The sequence below is a fragment of the Erpetoichthys calabaricus genome, chromosome 2 (assembly GCF_900747795.2).
Source record: "Erpetoichthys calabaricus chromosome 2, fErpCal1.3, whole genome shotgun sequence".
Taxonomy (NCBI): Eukaryota; Metazoa; Chordata; class Cladistia; order Polypteriformes; family Polypteridae; genus Erpetoichthys; species Erpetoichthys calabaricus.
Genome location: NC_041395.2, coordinates 84,496,350 through 84,514,862, shown reverse-complemented (window position 1 = coordinate 84,514,862; position 18,513 = coordinate 84,496,350). Strand labels below are relative to the sequence as shown.

General features: G+C 39.5%; 1 protein-coding gene across 1 annotated transcript in view; it reads right to left on the bottom strand.

Annotated features, from left to right (window-relative positions):
- Window positions 1-18,513, bottom strand: part of sv2a (synaptic vesicle glycoprotein 2A) — an 885,655-nt gene that overhangs the window by 843,337 nt on the left and 23,805 nt on the right. The gene's annotated exons all lie outside the window — the stretch shown is intronic.

Below are 18,513 nucleotides of genomic sequence, written 5' to 3'. Positions count from 1 at the left end.
GGACTTTCAAAACTCGGCTTGATGGTTTTTTTAGAAGAATTAAGAGGATAGGACTGGCAAGCTTTGTTGGGCTGAATGGCCTATTTACATCTAGGTTCTTCTAACGTTCTAATGTTTCTACAGATAAAAGTTATTCCATTCATATGTTAGTTGGATTATTGATATCTGCTCCTAATATACCAATTTCATTTAAATTGGTACAGTACACTTATTCTTTAAGAAGATTTTCAATGAAAACTGAACATTTCTGGCAAATGTTTAAAATAGTGTATGTTTTATATATTTTTGAAACTTAAAAAAGTATTTAAACAGCATGGGTGAATTCTCAAAATTGTCTAATTTAAAACAGAGAATTACCCTGTGAGACTTAAAATTTTAATTAGTTTTCTGTTTCAAAATTACTTCGACAGAGGTTATCTCAGCTTGTATATCCTGTGCCAAGTCATTGTCTATGTGGAGTTTGCACATGCCCTCATGTCCATGTGGGTTTCTCTCAACATACTCCAGCTTTCCTCTTACATCCCTACAGGCATTCTTATTAAGTTGACTGATAACTTCAGAATGGCCCTCTGTATGTCTGGGTGTGTGCAGGTGTGGAAATCGTCATGGTCATAGTCCCAATGCTGCCCAGAAAATGTTCACCCCATTAAGCAAGTGTGAGAATATTTTTATTACGGTCGAAGACAGAAACCTCATTTACACATTGTGCCCTGCAGGGGGCGCTCCACCCACCCAAATCCGACACAGACAAACACCAGACACAAGTTCCAAGCACAGCACATGTTTATTAAGTGGGAAAGACTTCCCTAACCGTTCTCACAAGCAGCCCAGTACAACAAGTACAGCACACAGCACTTCTTTTTACTTCTTCTTTCTTTCTCTTTCTTCTTCTTCTTCTTTTCTCTTATCTCTCTCTCTCCTTCCCCTCCACTCCTCCTCTGGCAAGCTTCATCTCTCTCTCTCCTCCCGACTAGTGGTAGTTGGCTCCTTTTAAGCCATACCCAGGAGCACTCCAGGTGGCCCATTCGCATGTTCCAGAAGTACTCTGAGGTGTGGCAGAAGCCCGATATAATAGGGCTCTGCAGCCTCCACAGCTCCCCCTGGCAGCACCCATGAAACCCTACATGGCTGCAGTGAACTCCAGTTCCCAGCATGCCCAATGGGAATCCATGGTGCCCTAGCAACCCAGGGGGGCTGCCATCTAGTGTTCTGGGGGAGGTAATGCCCTGAACACACTCTTTCCCCTAGTCCTTCCATCCAACTGGCGTCCTGGCCGGGCAGGGGTCCATCTACAACAACATTGTCATGCATTGGTACCTGTGGATCACCATCCTGACTCATCTTGGGTAAACAGTCCCATCCCAGAATGAGAGGGAGAAGCCATTGCTAACAGTATTATCTCTTTCTATTCCCGACAGAAAAAGATGCCCAGTGAGGGCAATTGATTGTTCCCCTTCTGATCAGAGGAGTATAAAGGCAAGATGCTCGCAGAAGGTGATGCCTTATTCTTTACCGATGCTCGAGTGAGACAAAGCTTCAAACTAGACATGATCAATTCTGATTACATCCAGTGGGCAGCTTATGTTTTGTTATAGTGTAATTATGCACCATTTTCCTATGAAACTTCTAATTGTTATTAAATGGGGTAACCCGGTAGTGCCCCACCATTTCTCCACTCCAGTTAACATGCCTTGCACAACAACAACATACTGGCAATTCCAGGAATTTTACAAAAAAAACTGAGTGATCATGGTCCTGAGCAAATGAAAGCATCAATGGAAATTCCAAGAAAATGGTCTGTTGTTCCAAAGACCCTAGTCAATCCAATAGAGTCCAAATACTAAACATCAAATGTAATTACATTCTTTGGACTATATAAAAATTTTAAGTTGACAGTGAAAATACTCTAAAATGTCAAAGAAAATGTACAAATCTCACATGAACAATTTCCCAACCTAAAATATCTGTGGTTACTTGAAACAGGAGTGATGTCCATCAAGGTTATCTGTATATATACAGTGCATTCGGAAAGTATTCACAGCACATCACTTTTTCCACATTTTGTTATGTTACAGCCTTATTCCAAAATGGATTAAATTCATTTTTTTCCTCAGAATTCTACACACAACACCCCATAATGACGTGAAAAAAGTTTACTTGAGATTTTTGCAAATTTATTAAAAATAAAAAAATTGAGAAAGAACATGTACATAAGTATTCACAGCCTTTGCCATGAAGCTCAAAATTCTGTTTCCCCTGATCATCCTTGAGATGTTTCTGCAGCTTAATTGGAGTCCACCTGTGGTAAATTCAGTTGATTGGACATGATTTGGAAAGGCACACACCTGTCTATATAAGATCCCACAGTTGACAGTTCATGTCAGAGCACAAACCAAGCATGAAGTCAAAGGAATTGTCTGTAGACCTCCGAAAACAGGATTGTCTTGAGGCACAAATCTGGGGAAGTTTTCAGAAAATTTTTGCTGCTTTGAAGGTCCCAATGAGCACAGTGGCCTCCATCATCCATAAGTGGAAGAAGTTCGAAACCACCAGGACTCTTCCTAGAGCTGGCCGGCCATCTAAACTGAGCGATCGGGGGAGAAGGGCCTTAGTCAGGGAGGTGACCAAGAACCCGATGGTCACTCTGTCAGAGCTCCAGAGGTCCTCTGTGGAGAGAGGAGAACCTTCCAGAAGGACAACCATCTCTGCAGCAATCCACCAATCAGGCCTATATGGTAGAGTGGCCAGACAGAAGCCACTCCTTAGTAAAAGGCACATGGCAGCCCGCCTGGTGTTTGCCAAAAGGCACCTGAAGGATTCTCTGGTCTGATGAGACAAAGATTGAACTCTTTGGTGTGAATGCCAGGTGTCACTTTTGGAGGAAACCAGGCACCGCTCATCACCAGGCCAATACCATCCCTACAGTGAAGCATGGTGGTGGCAGCATCATGCTGTGGGGATGTTTTTCAGCGGCAGGAACTGGGAGACTAGTCAGGATAAAGGGAAAGATGACTGCAGCAATGTACAGAGACATCCTGGATGAAAACCTGCTCCAGAGCGCTCTTGACCTCAGAATGGGGCGACGGTTCATTTTTCAGCAGGACAACAACCCTAAGCACACAGTCAAGATATCAAAGGAGTGGCTTCAGGACAACTCTGTGAATGTCCTTGAGTGGCTCAGCCAGAGCCCAGACTTGAATCCGATTGAACAGCTCTGGAGAGATCTTAAAATGGCTGTGCACCGACACTTCCCATCCAACCTGATGGAGCTTGAGAGGTGCTGCAAAGAGGAATGGGTGAAACTGGCCAAGGATAGGTGTGCCAAGCTTGTGGCATCATATTCAAAAAGACTTGAGGCTGTAATTGCTGCCAAAGGTGCATCAACAAAGTATTGAGCAAAGGCTGTGAATACTTATGTACATGTGATTTCTCAGTTTTTTTATTTTTAATAAATTTCCAAAAACCTCAAGTAAACTTTTTTCACGTTGTCATTATGGGGTGTTGTGTGTAGAATTCTGAGGAAAAAAATGAATTTAATCCATTTTGGAATAACAAATAACATAACAAAATGTGGAAAAAGATGTGCTGTGAATACTTTCCGGATGCACTGTATGTGCTTAGATGGCTGATGAGTTGAGTCCTTGAGCCACACATATGGGCAGATGCTCAGTTTGGGAGACACTTCTGCAAATCTGGGTTCTCTATTACATTTGGTCACAAAGAGAGTTGACAGGTCACTAACAAATAACAACACATACAGTGTCATAAGGAATGTTCCATGGCTATCGTCTCCTTGCTAGTGATGTTGTAAAGTAGGCCTGGAAGGTGGCAGAACCACTTTTTCTCAAACCTCAGCTCAGCTGGGAGTAGAGGCCTTGTCTCGGCAGGCAGGCACTTTCATGTGCTGGCCTGTCCTGTGGAGATGGTTTTCCAGGCTAATGGCTTCAAAGTGTCAGTTTGGACTTTCAGAGGAACTTTCAGAGGCAATGCTGACTCAGTCAGGCACAAGCCATTATCATAAAATAAATGGAACCTATATGTCTAATGAAAAATGTATTAGTTTTGTAAACACTTAACCTGCCAAGCTATAATTTTTCTACTTTAAATTCCCGTGTTTGTGTGTGACTTGGGTGAAAATGTACTTAAGTCTTGCACTAGATGTTCTACTGTAATTATAAAAGGATCCCAGCAGTATGTGACACAAAGTGTGATAAAATAAGAACCCCCCCAAAATGACAAGCTTGGGAAGCTTTATGTATCTAAGCCTGTGGTTTCCAATCTCAGTATCCCTTTTACCTCAGATTTTTGTTCCAACCATTTTCACGGTCACAATTGCTCCGCCCCCCCTCTCCACAGCAAGATGAGTCTCTCTCGGATTCGCACTAATAAATCGGTACCACAAGCGAACTATGATACTTAGCACGATGAGAAAGTCGCAAAATCAATGGAATATTCAAGCAAATTATAAAAAAAAAAACAATTTAAGTCTGTTAAGTAGTTCTCCCGTGAAACGGACAGACATACAAATGGGTCTAAAAAACTATAAAAAATTTTGCACTTGGACCACAAAATTTTTAAAACCATTTCTTAGCGAGCACCTATGCCAAGGGTAACCTACATTACAAATTTCAAGTATCAAGTCCTCATGATTCGGGAGATTTCGTGATGAGTGAGTCAGTGGTATTTGGCTTTCTTATATATATAATGACAAATAAAGATGACTAGAGTAGCCACCAGACTAAATGGAATATTAAAAGCATTAAAGTGGTAGCTACCTTTTCTTTTGTAGGTTTAAAATAAGAACAGCAACTTAAGAGAAAACAAACAATTAAAAAAAGTAAATAAGGACCATTTTAATGCATGCACTGTTTTATGAAAGAAAACATTTGTAAATGTGTTCTAATCTTCAGATAGGCAGTAGACATGAATGGATGAAAAGATTGAGGGCAGTTGCTTTACTGACAGCAAAGGTAAAATTAATAATCCATTTGGGCCCTAGATGACATATTATTCTCAAGACAGACCCTCAGAGTGTGTATTCTGACCTTGACAGTGGATTTCAAAAGGAGGGTCTAGAGAGTGAGTCATGGCGCAGCGTTTCAGTGCAGGGAATCTCTCTCTGTCTGCTTCTGTCAGTCAGACGTGAGCGCCGGGAGGCTGCGGGGGTGCCTCCCTGCTGTGGCAAATCTCATGCTTCACTAGAGAGAGAGATCTCAGTGACAGCGCAGAGTACGAAGCTTAATTTCTAATTTGCTCTGACTTCTCGCAACAAGCGTCTGCCTACGCAGCCACGACTGAATGGTACCCACGGCAGAAATTCAGGGATGACGTTTTATGCAGCCATTACTCATTCCAGAAGGACCTCAGCTGGAGCCTGAAGAGAGGTTAATAATTCTGTGAGATGAAGCAATGTCTCAGACATGTCTGACAGTCCAATTCAAATCAAGCTGTTGCAAAAACTGGTTTGATTATATACACTAATCTAATTTTATTTAGGTGTAATTTACCAGCTTAGAGCCCATTATGACATACACACACAACATGAAAAACACAATAAATGTGTTCCATCCCTTGCTTGCAGATTCAGACAATGAAGAAATCTGTTGCTGTCTGGCTCTTGTGTATTTTTATGTCTATATTTAAAGTTAATGTTTTAGATCTACTGTATATTTAAACGTAATCCTTAGCATGTTTGCATATCCTGTAGTTACACATTGCAACATGTCGAATATAAACTGGTTGGGTGCCATTTTTCCAGTGACATCAGAATGGCTCAGGTCACCTTTAAAAGGACCTTAAAGGAATACTCTGCCTACAAATTGATATTTTTTTATGTTATTTACATCATGTAGTTTTTAGTGGCAGCTCAGAATTTTTTTTAATCTTGTATTTTCATAGAGATATAAATATGATAGCATAATAGAAACCAATAGTGACCAATGCTGTTCAAAGGCAAACAATGTGAAAAATGTCATAGAAAAAAAGAAAAAAAAATCTCACATAATGACAATGACAGGAGTTAGTGGCAGCCCGCAGGCATTACTAGGGCAGGTAAAAGGTCTGCAGCAGAGTTTCAAAGGTTACATTGCAGGCGTCAGTCAGGTGTAGGGGAGCACACCGTCATTATCCCATGTCAGTTATCTAGGCTCATGCTCAAAATGTGCAATACTCATGCTTTTCGGCACGCATATTGTTAAATACAACTATCTGCACACATCAAAATAGGAAACTAAAGCCTCAGAAGCTCTGAAGACAGAGCTCTTGACCAATGAATGAGAGGAAAGAGACTCTCAACTACCAATACAAAGTACATTATGTAATGTATGTTTAGGTCACAGCAAGACAAATGTCACTGTTGGTCAGTTTTCTGTGCAATCCATATAGCCTTAACTGTCATGAGAAGCTCAACAGAGGGCCACTGGCATGCTGCAGCAGGCATGTCATATACCAGTATTGCCGTGTTGCCAGACACTATGGATTAAACTCTTCCACTAGGTCCTGACTGCAGGTAAGTTTTCAGGACAGATGACAGCCCTCTAGTGACCAAAACAAAGCAGAACCAAAACGTCAAAATGGTCCAAACCACTTTCCTCTTTACAGCTTTAACTGCTGCTATGTCTTTCTTGTACACACAATAGTCTAGATGTGTTCTCACTAGTGTGTTATATAGTCTAAGAACAAGGTCCCTTGACTTATATTCAGAATTTTATGATACAACATTTAATTTGCCTTTTTAATTGCTTCTGCACATTGCTTAGGTGATGCAAATATTGTGTCAATATAAACCCCTAAATCCTTCCTGTAGGTCAGTCTCCCATCTGCTGTTTATAATTGATGCTCCTGTTGCCCACAAGTAGCACTTTTCTACATTAAAGAGTACGTTCAAAGTGTTCATCCAGCTCTGAAGCTGGCCCAGGCCTTTGTGAAGTGTTTTGGCTGCCTCTTCAGTGACAGCCATTCCTCCAGTTTTAGTATTGGAGTGTTTTATTATCAACTCACCTACTCTTCTCTTTTCTTCAGGCTCCTTCCTAGTCTTCCATAATGGCTTATAAAGTATCACAGGCTAGCTACACCACATGGCCTGTGGCTGATTCAGAATGCTAGGTCTGAAGAGTCTCATCTTAATTTTTAGGTAAATGAAGCATTTTTCAATTTATAGGGTTTGATACCACAAGATAATCTTTAGCAGTCTTAGCAGCATGTTACTGGCATTGCTGCAACCCAGTCCATCTTGGTCACAAGAACTAAGTAAACATCTAGAGCAGCGGTTCTTATGTTTGGTCCTGGATGGCCACTGTAGGAGCCATTTTTTTGTTCCAACTCAAATTTCTTAATTCTTTCTCCAAAATGGAACTTGTTATTTCATTTAATGGCTTATTAGCGTTCTCATTCTTCCAAGTCATCTCATTTTTTGTATATTGTAGAGTGTTCTTTTCTAAGAATGTCATCCAAATTGTTTTGGCCAGGTGCAGATTAGTACTTTTCAACGCTTCACATTTTTCATTTCCATTTCTTTCTAAATGTTTTATGAAATCTAATGTTTCATGATGAACACATGCAGGTGTAAATGGCACCACGTTAGATGATGAGCGGCCGCTTCCTTTCTCATTTACATCTCATCGTTAATTGGCAGCTCGTTAAGAAAATAAGAAGCAATTAAAAAACAGTAAATGCAGCTGTTAAGATTAAAAGAAGAAATTAAGGGTTTAGGGATCTTAACAAGCAAGTTAACTAAAATTAATTAAGTGGTTCAGGGTTAAAAAAAGTGGGCTGGAACAAAAACCTTCAGCCAATGTGGTTCCCTGCACTGTTGAAAACTAATAAACTCCTTAAAGAAAACCACCTATTACATCACAGGCTACAGAGGGGTTTGAAGCAGAGACAATGACTTTTAATCTGTTAGCGCCATTTAAAACAAAAGAAGTTGTGTTACTTTAAATAGCACATTCACAGAAAGTAGCAGAATCTGTTCTTTTTTCAGTTTGTCTATTTCTGATGTTTAATATATTTGACTTACAATGCCTGTTTTTAAATTAGACTTTCTTAGCATATCACGGGCGGCACGGTGCCGCAGTGGGTAGCGCTGCTGCCTCGCAGTTGGGAGACCTGGAGACCTGGGTTCGCTTCCCGGGTCCTCCCTGCGTGGAGTTTGCATGTTCTCCCCGTGTCTGCGTGGGTTTCCTCCGGGCGCTCCGGTTTCCTCCCACAGTCCAAAGACATGCAGGTTAGGTGGATTGGCGATTCTAAATTGGCCCTAGTGTGTGCTTGGTGTGTGGGTGTGTTTCTGTGTGTCCTGCGGTGGGTTGGCACCCTGCCCAGGATTGGTTCCTGCCTTGTGCCCTGTGTTGGCTGGGATTGGCTCCAGCAGACCCCCGTGACCCTGTGTGCGGATTCAGCGGGTTGGAAAATGGATGGATGGATAGCATATCACTTGAAGAGGACAGTTGTCTAAGCACTGCAGCAGCACCTGCTGTATATGGGAACAATTATATAATAATAATTCATTACATTTACTGTATATAGCGCTTTTCTCAGTACTCAAAGTGCTATCCACACAGGGAGGAACCAGGAAGTGAACCCACAATCTTCCACAGTCTCCTTACTGCAAAGCAGCAGCACTTCCACTGCACCACCTGTGAGGCTCACATATCCTAATGTACTTCAGGTGACAAGTCCGTTAATTTGGTGGAACCAGATGTAGAAATGGTGTCCCAAAAACAATTGAACTCCAGCAAAATGGATGTAATCCATGACAAACAGAACAACATTTCAGTTGGGAGAAAGATTTGTTGTTTAAATGGCATTCTTTTCCGCCCTCTTACAGAAAGCACTTAGAACAGCTTCGCCACAGTCAACAACCAATGACAGGAGTTAGTGGCGGCTGGCAGGCATTACTAGGGCAGGTAAAAGGTCTGCAGCAGAGTTTCAAAGGTTACATTGCAGGCGTCAGTCAGGTGTAGGGGAGCACACCGTCATTATCCCAGTGTGTCACATCTGCCACAGATGTCATTATCCCAGTGTGTTATGCCTGTCATAATGCAAATGTCAGCGGGGGTGTTTACTTCTCTAGTAAAGTGGCAACTGGGTTTCTTAAAAATCTGAAAGGAATTGAGCACCTAGATTCTGTATAAACTGGTCATCTTATTCAGAATTGTTGTCCAAGCTGACATATTCCTAATTCACATAGAATCAGATCCGAGTCTGATAACAACATGCAGAACATGTGGTGATGGGTGTCAAAATATCACTGGAATCATTGAAGCGCTCAGCCACAACAGTGTGAATGCCTTTGGACTGTGGACAGAAAAATAAAAATACACATAAAAACATTGGAGAAGCATGCACACTCCATACACAAGAAAGACAGCAGGAAATAAATAAACTGGGGTTCAAGTGTTATGAGGAGACAGTGCTACACCATAATACCCCATGAAATACTTGCATTGTTAAAAATAAAAAAGTCCACACCTTGATTTTTATTATTAAACAGAGGTAAATCCACATTTAACCCATCCATCTACCCTCTGTTATATTTAAGCCAGGTTTAAATTCCTTTTTGTTAATATGTGTTTTTTGGTTGTTATCAGATAGATAGATAGATAGATAGATAGATAGATAGATAGATAGATAGATAGATAGATAGATAGATAGATAGATAGATAGATAGATAGATAGATAGATAGATAGATAGATAGATAGATACTTTATTAATCCCAAGGGGAAATTCACAAAGTTTTTTGGTTGTTATCATTTATGTTATTTATTGTTATTATTTGTATAACTATGTATTTTTATCAGTTTTTGGTTTCTATGTGTGGATCCTTGTTCTACAATGTCCATTGTGTTTTGAGGGTGGGGTAAAAACTCCTGTCAAGATCATTTGAGGGTCTGCACCCAGTCAAATAAAGGCTCATTGGTGAGTTCAATTCCTCCTCCTCTTTATGTCTATTGTACCCCTTTGGATTTTCTGACTGTATCACATTTTTTGGCTCTGATTGAGGATTTTGATTTCTATTAAACATATTGGGACTTGATTACTTTTGCCGCATTTGGTTCTATTGAGATTTTGTTCTTTATTTAGCCTTTTTGTAATAAACCTGAATCATAGGTACCACCTGCCTTGTGTCAAGAACAGATTGTTAGTGGTATAGTAATGGTGTGTGCAATGATTTGAGGCACACATTATGCCACTTAAAAACAAGTAATTGTTGTTTGAACGGTACTTGAGTATTGGTATCGGCCATATGGCATAGTCATGTTTTTCTAATGGATACTTTCAGCAGGACAAAGCTCTTGTGTCACATGCTGTATTTCTCAAGCTGGTTCCCTGCACATGACAGTAACTTCAGTTAAATTGAATATAGTCGCTTGATTCCAGTCTAGCATACCTTTAAATTAGACTCAACAGGAGGTTGCAGTATGAATGTATGGCAAAAAAATCTTCAAGAATTGTATGATGCTACTGAGAAAGTAGGAACCAAAATCCATTGTTTTCAATATTATATTCATAGCTGGCATCAAAGAATTCTGTCTCTTTTGGTGGCAAAGGAGATTTCTACCCAATACTAGATAGGTGTATCTAATAAACTGGCAACAAAGAGTGTGTGTATGGGTGGGTGCGTATAATATGTATATGTTAACCATCATGGAGTACGGCCCCCATTCAAGTGTGTGCATCATGGTGCCCTAGCATCCCATCCAGTATATGTTGCTTCAAACTTTGTGCTACTTTTAAGTTAAACTAATTAGATTCAAAAATGAATAGAATAATGGAAGTTTACTGACGCTGAAAAAGGCCTTAAAACAGAACCTTCACATATTATTATTATTATTATTATCACCACCCTCTCAGTGCACTAACATATGCTGGTGCATTCGGCCAAAGGTCAACCAGACCTCTCAGGCTTTGAATTCAGCTTGTTGTTCAGCTGAAGACTCACTGAAGAATGTGGGCATGCCGAGGAGTATAATCTTCTGAATCTTGACTCTACAATTGCTCCTGGAACCTGGTCATGATGGTTCCCAGTGCACCTATGACTGCTGGAGCCACTTTCATCCTCCTGTTCCACATGCATCTGACTTTGATTTCAAGGTCTTTATACTTGATTAACGTCTCTGCCTCCTTGCTCAGGAAGCTGTTGTCACCTGGGATTGTCACTTTGATGAAGACACGCGACTTGCTCTTCTTGTCATGGAGCACAATGTCTGGCCTGGTGATGGTGATGGTTCAGTCTGTGGAAATGGTCTTGTCCCATATGGTGACAAAGTCTCCTGTGTCAACGACTGCGTCGGATGTAAGCTCATACCACTTGTCCACTATCGAAACATACAGCTGTTGGCGCAGTGCCCAGTGCAGGTACATACTGACCTTGCAGCAACATTCAGATATTCCTTTGGAACCAGTACACAGCATCCAGGAAGTAGTGGCTGATGGTCTCCCTCTGCTTGACCACCCAGAGGCTATTTGCTGTTGAATGGTGTGCCTATGATATAGTTCTGGTGATGCCAGGTGTTCCAGGCCTCATGTTGAGCTGCTGTGATGTGGCTTTCTGCTTCCCTCGTGAGACCTGAACTTCAAAGCCATGTGTGTGTCAACATATGGCCTGTCTGGGTTTTTGAACAACCAGCCTTGCAGTGGCTTCTTCTTGTAGTGCTGCATCCTTGCCTCTATGAACTTGAACTTGAGTAACTGCTTGGTTTTATTATTATTATATGAAACAGTAAAAAATTTATTAAAAGAATTTGTAAAAATATTAAAAAATGTCCCATATTATCTATTACCCTATACAGTATGAATATTAAATGTCTCAGCAAACATTTCCAGTTTCTTAATTCTGGCTTTTTTTTCTTTGTTACAATATGTAATCAGTGATATATAATGCATTGATAGTTATTAACTAATTCAAACAGATTTTCTTTCCATCCAGAAGAAAGACAAAGTCGCTTAACCACTAAGATCGGCACAATGGTATCCCTTTTCATTTACCTCCCGCCGCTAATGCACAAGCGATGCGAGCACGTCAACAAAACAAAACCTCTTAGGAGAGAGATGCCCAGAGTAATTCCTTTCAATTACCTGACATCTCTACATTTGTTTTTGTTTTTTTTTCTGATGATTTCAATACTTTCTAGGACCCCAGGCTTTTTACAGCATGGGCTTACACAGCTAGTTAAAAATAATTAGCAAAGCTAGCTGGTCACAGCAAGAATTATTAACATTCATTTAAAGTTACTATACAACAGTCACTTCTGTTCAAAAACTTAGGGGAGATCAATGTGCAGTACGATGTGTTCCTACAGTATATTTTATGAAACTCTGCTGTGTCAATTTTGTTTTTCAAAGGGACGAGCTATGAGGCACTTTGCAGCAACCAAAATTGCACAGTCTGTGGCAAGCAAAAATGCAATTTGTCCCTGGGTGTATGTAAAGGAACACTGCGCAATTTAGGTAAACATTGTTTCAAACACTTAGGAGACTGGGGAGCAGCAAAACGAATCCAGCCACGCTGAGCTGTTTGAGCAATGTAATTCTTTGCTTATAGTAGAAAGGGAAAAATCAGAGTCTCATTTTAGTGAATTATATTTGGTGGCCCAGTGCGCCTTCCTTTGACGCACTTGTGAGATGAAATACTACTTGCCTACATAATGAATACAGGCGTCTTTCATTTTGATTACCATAACAAATATGTTTTGCACTGGCTGTGTCAAGGGCCAGATTCTAATCTTACACACCACATGAAGCCAAACTTAAGAGGGCATTAAATCAATAATGAAACAAAAAGTGCAGCAAACAGTCAGTTTCCTATTGTAAGTATAGAAGGTAAAAGCCTTTTGGTTAGTAAGCTTTAAATAACTGTTACATTTTTAAGTGTGGAACTTCAATTCCTTTATAAGAATTCTTCCTGTGCTACATGTGGAGCAAGTAACAAAACAATGTGATGATCTCTTCATGATATGAAACATAGTTACTGACACTATATTTTTAATTCTCTGCAAGAACAATTTGACTATCTTCCTTTCATACACATATAAAGATATTTGTATTTGTTGATTATATACAACATCCACTTCAATTAAGTTCAGCAGCTTCAAAAATCAAATGTATATTTATAGGTGTTCAGTGAAAGGAAGAAAAGGTTGGTTGGGGGGCACAATCTACTGCTGGATGATAGACTGTGAGCACCAGCACTCTTAAAAACAAAGGTGCCAAAGCAGTTCTTCAGAGTGTTGCCATAGGGGAGCCATTTCTGGTACCCAAAAGACCCATCCACATGAAGGTTCCAGAGAGAACTTTTATTTTTGTATATCTGTAACAGACTCCTTACAGTAAATAATCATGAAGAGATTTGTGAAATACCAAATACTCATCATTTTTTATTGCTGTATCCATTCACCAAAGCTAAGTTCAGGTTTTCTTCATCTGTTAGTGTCCCACTAGGTAGCCTAACATATATTAAAAAAATTCAGTTTTATCTATATATTAGGATGTTTTTCAAAGCACAAATAACCAACTTTATATTCAAAGAACCCTTCCAAAAATGAAATGATGTGCTTTGTCAAGTAACAGTTCTACAAGGAACCACACAACCCATTGAAGAACCATAAAGTGCCATTAAAGAAACAGCATTTTTAACAATGCAGAACCAGGCTTTAAGAAACATAAATTAATTTATCATTTTCAAACTTGCCTATTGTGGCAGCACTGGGCTTGTCCGAAATTTAAAATCACTTCACACATCACTTTTTCATCTTAATAAAATTTCTGTTGAGTATGTCAAATAAACATTTTTCAGTGTAGTTGTTTAGCTTTTCATTATTTTGCGTGTGTGGCTTCCCATGTTTATCATGAAGATCAATGATAACTGTCAATTACATTTTAAAACTTCCATTCATCATCTTCAAAGCTAAATTGATCAGCAATGTATATGTTTAAAAACATCACAATGCAGAAAAATTTCAAATAATAAAATGTCTGAAATGGAGTTTGTTTTATCTTCTTTACACACCTTTCATATTGCTGGTGGGCAGGAAGAGATGTGAGTCTTTGCTTGTATGGTTTCAAGCAGCCGTATCTGAAACAAATGCAGTATCTTTTCTGTTGTTAAAATGTCCCATCAAAGAAAAGAACCGTTGATCTAATGGCCTCAAATTCAAATTTGCAAAAGAAAAAAAATGTTACTTGTATAGCTACTTTAGGCTTTTCAGAAGTAGAGAATCACTTGAACTCTAGAGTTCACCCCTAGTATGACTTGATAGGTGTTTCATGACTTAATAACATGTATTATTCGAGGCACCATCAGTTTAAAGTGCCACCAACCAGGGATTAAACATTGTAAAAAAATAACTCACAACCTAAGAAAATATTGGAGTAATTGAAGACGCAGCTTCAAGTTCAGCGTTTTTGTTACTAGGGGGCTTTGCCCCCTGCTCACTTCGCTCGCCAACCCCTTGGGCCAGCACTACGCGTAAGCAACTTTGCCATTCTTCTGTTCACGTATGGGGATGCGAATGTACAATTTAAACAGATTTTAATTTTCATTTGAAGTGTTACATTTGCATTAACTTGACATATAACTGCCCGTGACTAAATATCGTTTCTTTCTCTCTATTAAATAAAACTAGCCGATGCCCACCGTAACATACGGCAGTGTAAAAATAGGAACGGAAAATGGTGAGAAAGGAATTCAGAAATCAAGAAGAAATAAATACTTCTTGAAAGATGCAGTGTGCATGTAGAATTTCCAGCCAAGCAGGATTACATGTGAAAGTGATAAATAAATCAGGCTTTCCGAATTTACGTACTATGGCCATGGCATCCTGATAGTTTTGTTGCATGTATCTTGGACTTCCTGGAAATGTGGATGGTAATATGACCATTTTGCCTACACGAACGTTGTTATTTTCAGCATTTGCTTGCAGTGCATCTGATAGTTCCACGCGCAGATCTTGTTGATGTAATCTGAGATAGTTGAGACGCGCTCCCTCTGTTTTAACATACGCATCTACGATGTACTATTGAAATAGTTTGCCGCTGGAGTGCAAAATACTAAATGTATTCCTCATTGCTAATCTGTACGCGTAAAATTGGCATTGAGCAAGCCTTATTCGCTTGGCGGTTCTTTTATTGGGAACATGTTGTAAATCTTTGTGCCAGCCAATGTCTCCGTAAGGGAACAAAAGTGGGTAAACCATAGGATAGCAATTCATATTGAGCGTGGAAATCTGTTTACAGGAGTTGCATATGGGATAGATGCAAATGTCCCTTTCGGCTGGCGTTTTGCCATCTTCTCCGACGAAAATCGCTGCAACATCGGTGTGACATGTCAGGGCATTGTATCGTCGTAAATCCTGCCTAGGGTTTTCCTTGAAAACCATTCATACAGATGCTGTTGGATTGGACTGAGCGATTTCATGCATGTGTTTGTATGATTTAGCGAAGGGGTTGATGTTTCTGAAAATGGAATCCGGCTGGAGAAGTACATTTTCGCTGCATGCAGAGTTTGCTTTATTTTGTAAGCGTACTTCAGTAGCTTGCGCTGTGTCAAAAACATACAACTGTCCATATCCTGGAGAGGTAGAAGTGTTAGCGTATAGTGGAGAGATTTGGTGATAAATTTGCCTGTGTATTTTAAAACAGTATGGTCCGTGGCCAGGAGATTGAGTTATCTGTACACCCATGGAAGCAAACAGTAGAGAAGAGTTGTATTCTTGAATGTGTTCACGATAATTTTTAGCTTCTGATGTTTGCTGTGTAAGAAGCTGTTGTAAAGTCACAGGTGGCACCCGCAAAGGTGGTAAAACTACTTTATCATTGTGGCAGCACCTCGAGTACTTGTTGGATATATTACGCTCAGCAGGCCAGTATAGTGCATAACATGGAAGAGGACGAATAGGAATCGAGAAATGCCATGTCGGCTGCGTGTGGACGGGACCGGTTTTGAAGTGGAAGCAGGACGAACCAGAAGAGAAATATATATAAGAGATGACTTTTTCAAATGTTTGGCTCTGAGATTTGTTAATTGTCTTTGCAAAAGCTATTCTAACGGTAAACTGTTAACGTTTTAATACGAATGGCATATCAAGATCTCCTTTGTTGTGTAATTTTATCTGAGGAAGATATACTACATTACCTTTCTTGGATACATGCTTTTTTCTACAGTAATTCATACAGTGGAAGACCAGATGGTGTTAACGGTTGTAGACATTCTTTGTGATATTGCAAGTTGTTGTTTTCATCTTCCACACGATCACCACCAACTGTTTCAGCATAGTCTATTGATATGCATTTAACCATTTTGCCGTTTGACATTTTTGGCATAAATTCATTTGACTTCCTCATTTCTAGGTGTTAGGATTGCCCATGTACTCATTTTTAATGTTGATAACCCTTTGTGTTGAAATTCTTCAATAAGATTTGGACATAATACGTCTTCTTTAATTCGGAACTTAAAGTGAGGAAAACTTAAAAATTTATAAGAGCTGAGAGAGCAGGAAGTGTGTCTGACAAAAGCATTCACAAGACTGAGAGGTGAGAGTACCGTGGTCTTGTTTGAAAATGATTGATAGGAGGGCGTGACTTGAAAGAATCTCATGGTAATATTCTCGTCTCACGTCCAAGAAGTCTCGTCTCCTAAAAAGTCTTGTCGCATCGAAAGATTTTTTATATAATAGAGAGATTTGTTCACAGTGCAATGAAATATTTACTTGCATTTGCATTTTGAACTCCAAGTTAACTACTGTAAAATGCTTTCAGAGTTTTTATATCATTAATAAGCAGCCTTGTCTAAGATTTAAATATTGATGCTCCAACATATAATTTATTCTGTTCCTCCTTCCCTTACTCAAAGGGTACCTTCCTGCCTACAATGTAACTTGGCTTAGAATACTCAATTATATCCCACGTTTTCCTGTCATCTAAAATAAGTCTGTGGAACTAGTAAATTTCATTTAATTAAAACTATATTATTATATCAACATTATACCAATTATATTATTAACCTTAAACATGTGAGAACATTTTTGTTTGTGTTATTTTTTTTTTTTACATAAGGTTTCCATTTTGCATTTCTCAGCTTTGTAGCCTGAAAGCAGCACAATGAAAGCAAAAAGAGGTCAATATCATAATAGTTTATGGAGAAGACAAAATGGGCTCTGAAGAAAGAGCCATGAATGAGCTAATAAGAATATAGGACAAGTAGGACAAAATCAGTAGGAAGTCAGAAGTAATCAGTTTTATAGGACGGCTAATTCTCCACACTGACGTGCATCAGATGTTTTAATTTAATAGGGAGTGTTCTCCAAATCCTTCTCTTTCATGCTAGATTATATTTTTAACACAAAGTGAAAAGAGGCAATGCTGTGTAATGTATGAAGCAGTGATGGATGAAATTAATGGAGAGGAAGGCAGAAGGAAACATTTAAAGCACCACCCAACGATCACACAGTTTAGGCCAGGCTTGGGGACAGTCCTAGAGGCCAAACATTTTTATATTACCTGAACAATTAATCACTAGGATAAGTAGCGTAGCGTAGGTGTCAGCCGCCCGGGGCAGAGGAAAATTCCGCCGCCCCCTTATTTAGGTATGTTTCAAATTTTTACAAGATATTATTATTATTTATTGTGAAATTTTGCCGCCCCCTAAAAGTGCCGCCCGGGGCACGCCGCCCCTGCCGCCCCCACTACGCTATGCCACTGACTAGGATAATCCACGACCCTAAATAATATCATTAATAATTCACACCCCCTTCCAAAACTTTCAGCCTTCAATTGGTTCCGACCAGTGTGAGTTCTATTATTTTATATAGTTCAATAAAACAGATCAACTCTTTAACATCACAAGACTGTACTCACCGTGTTCTGCTATGATGTAACTTCATGTAATATTTATAAAAAATGAATTAGCTTTGGGATATCACGTGTAAATAATCATAAGTTGCAGGACACACATTTCTTGTCGTCACTAGTCACTGTTTATTCGTAACAATGCCTCCTTTGTCTGCAATTCCATCCTACAGGTGACAAGACTGAACAGCATCGCTGCCTTTCATTGCCATTCTAATCAGGAGCCAATTCGTTAATCTGGGTTTCACGACTTTATGGTTCATATTTCTGGAGAATCAGTACAACAGTAGCTTACACTACATTGTGCATCCCTGATGTGCTTCCTGACCCTTTATTTGAGCACAAAACAGCATTCTGTTCCTTTCATGTGCTTATAAAGCTGGCCTCTCCTCCATTTGTTTAAATAATGCAGGTGTTCCTCATGCCGCTATTTTTAGATGTACGGTACACAATGATGCAATGAGCAACAGATCCCAGCTGGCTTTTATAAAGGTATTTGGCAAAATTAATTTATTGTTATCTAATCAAACAGTTAAAAGCAACTGATCTGACATGCAATGATAATACACATTGAACACTGCCAAGGTTTTCTAATGGAGGCAACAGAATACAATTTAAAAGAGGGATCAAATACAAGCTCAGAATGGTCTTTGACTTGATTAATTACTTAT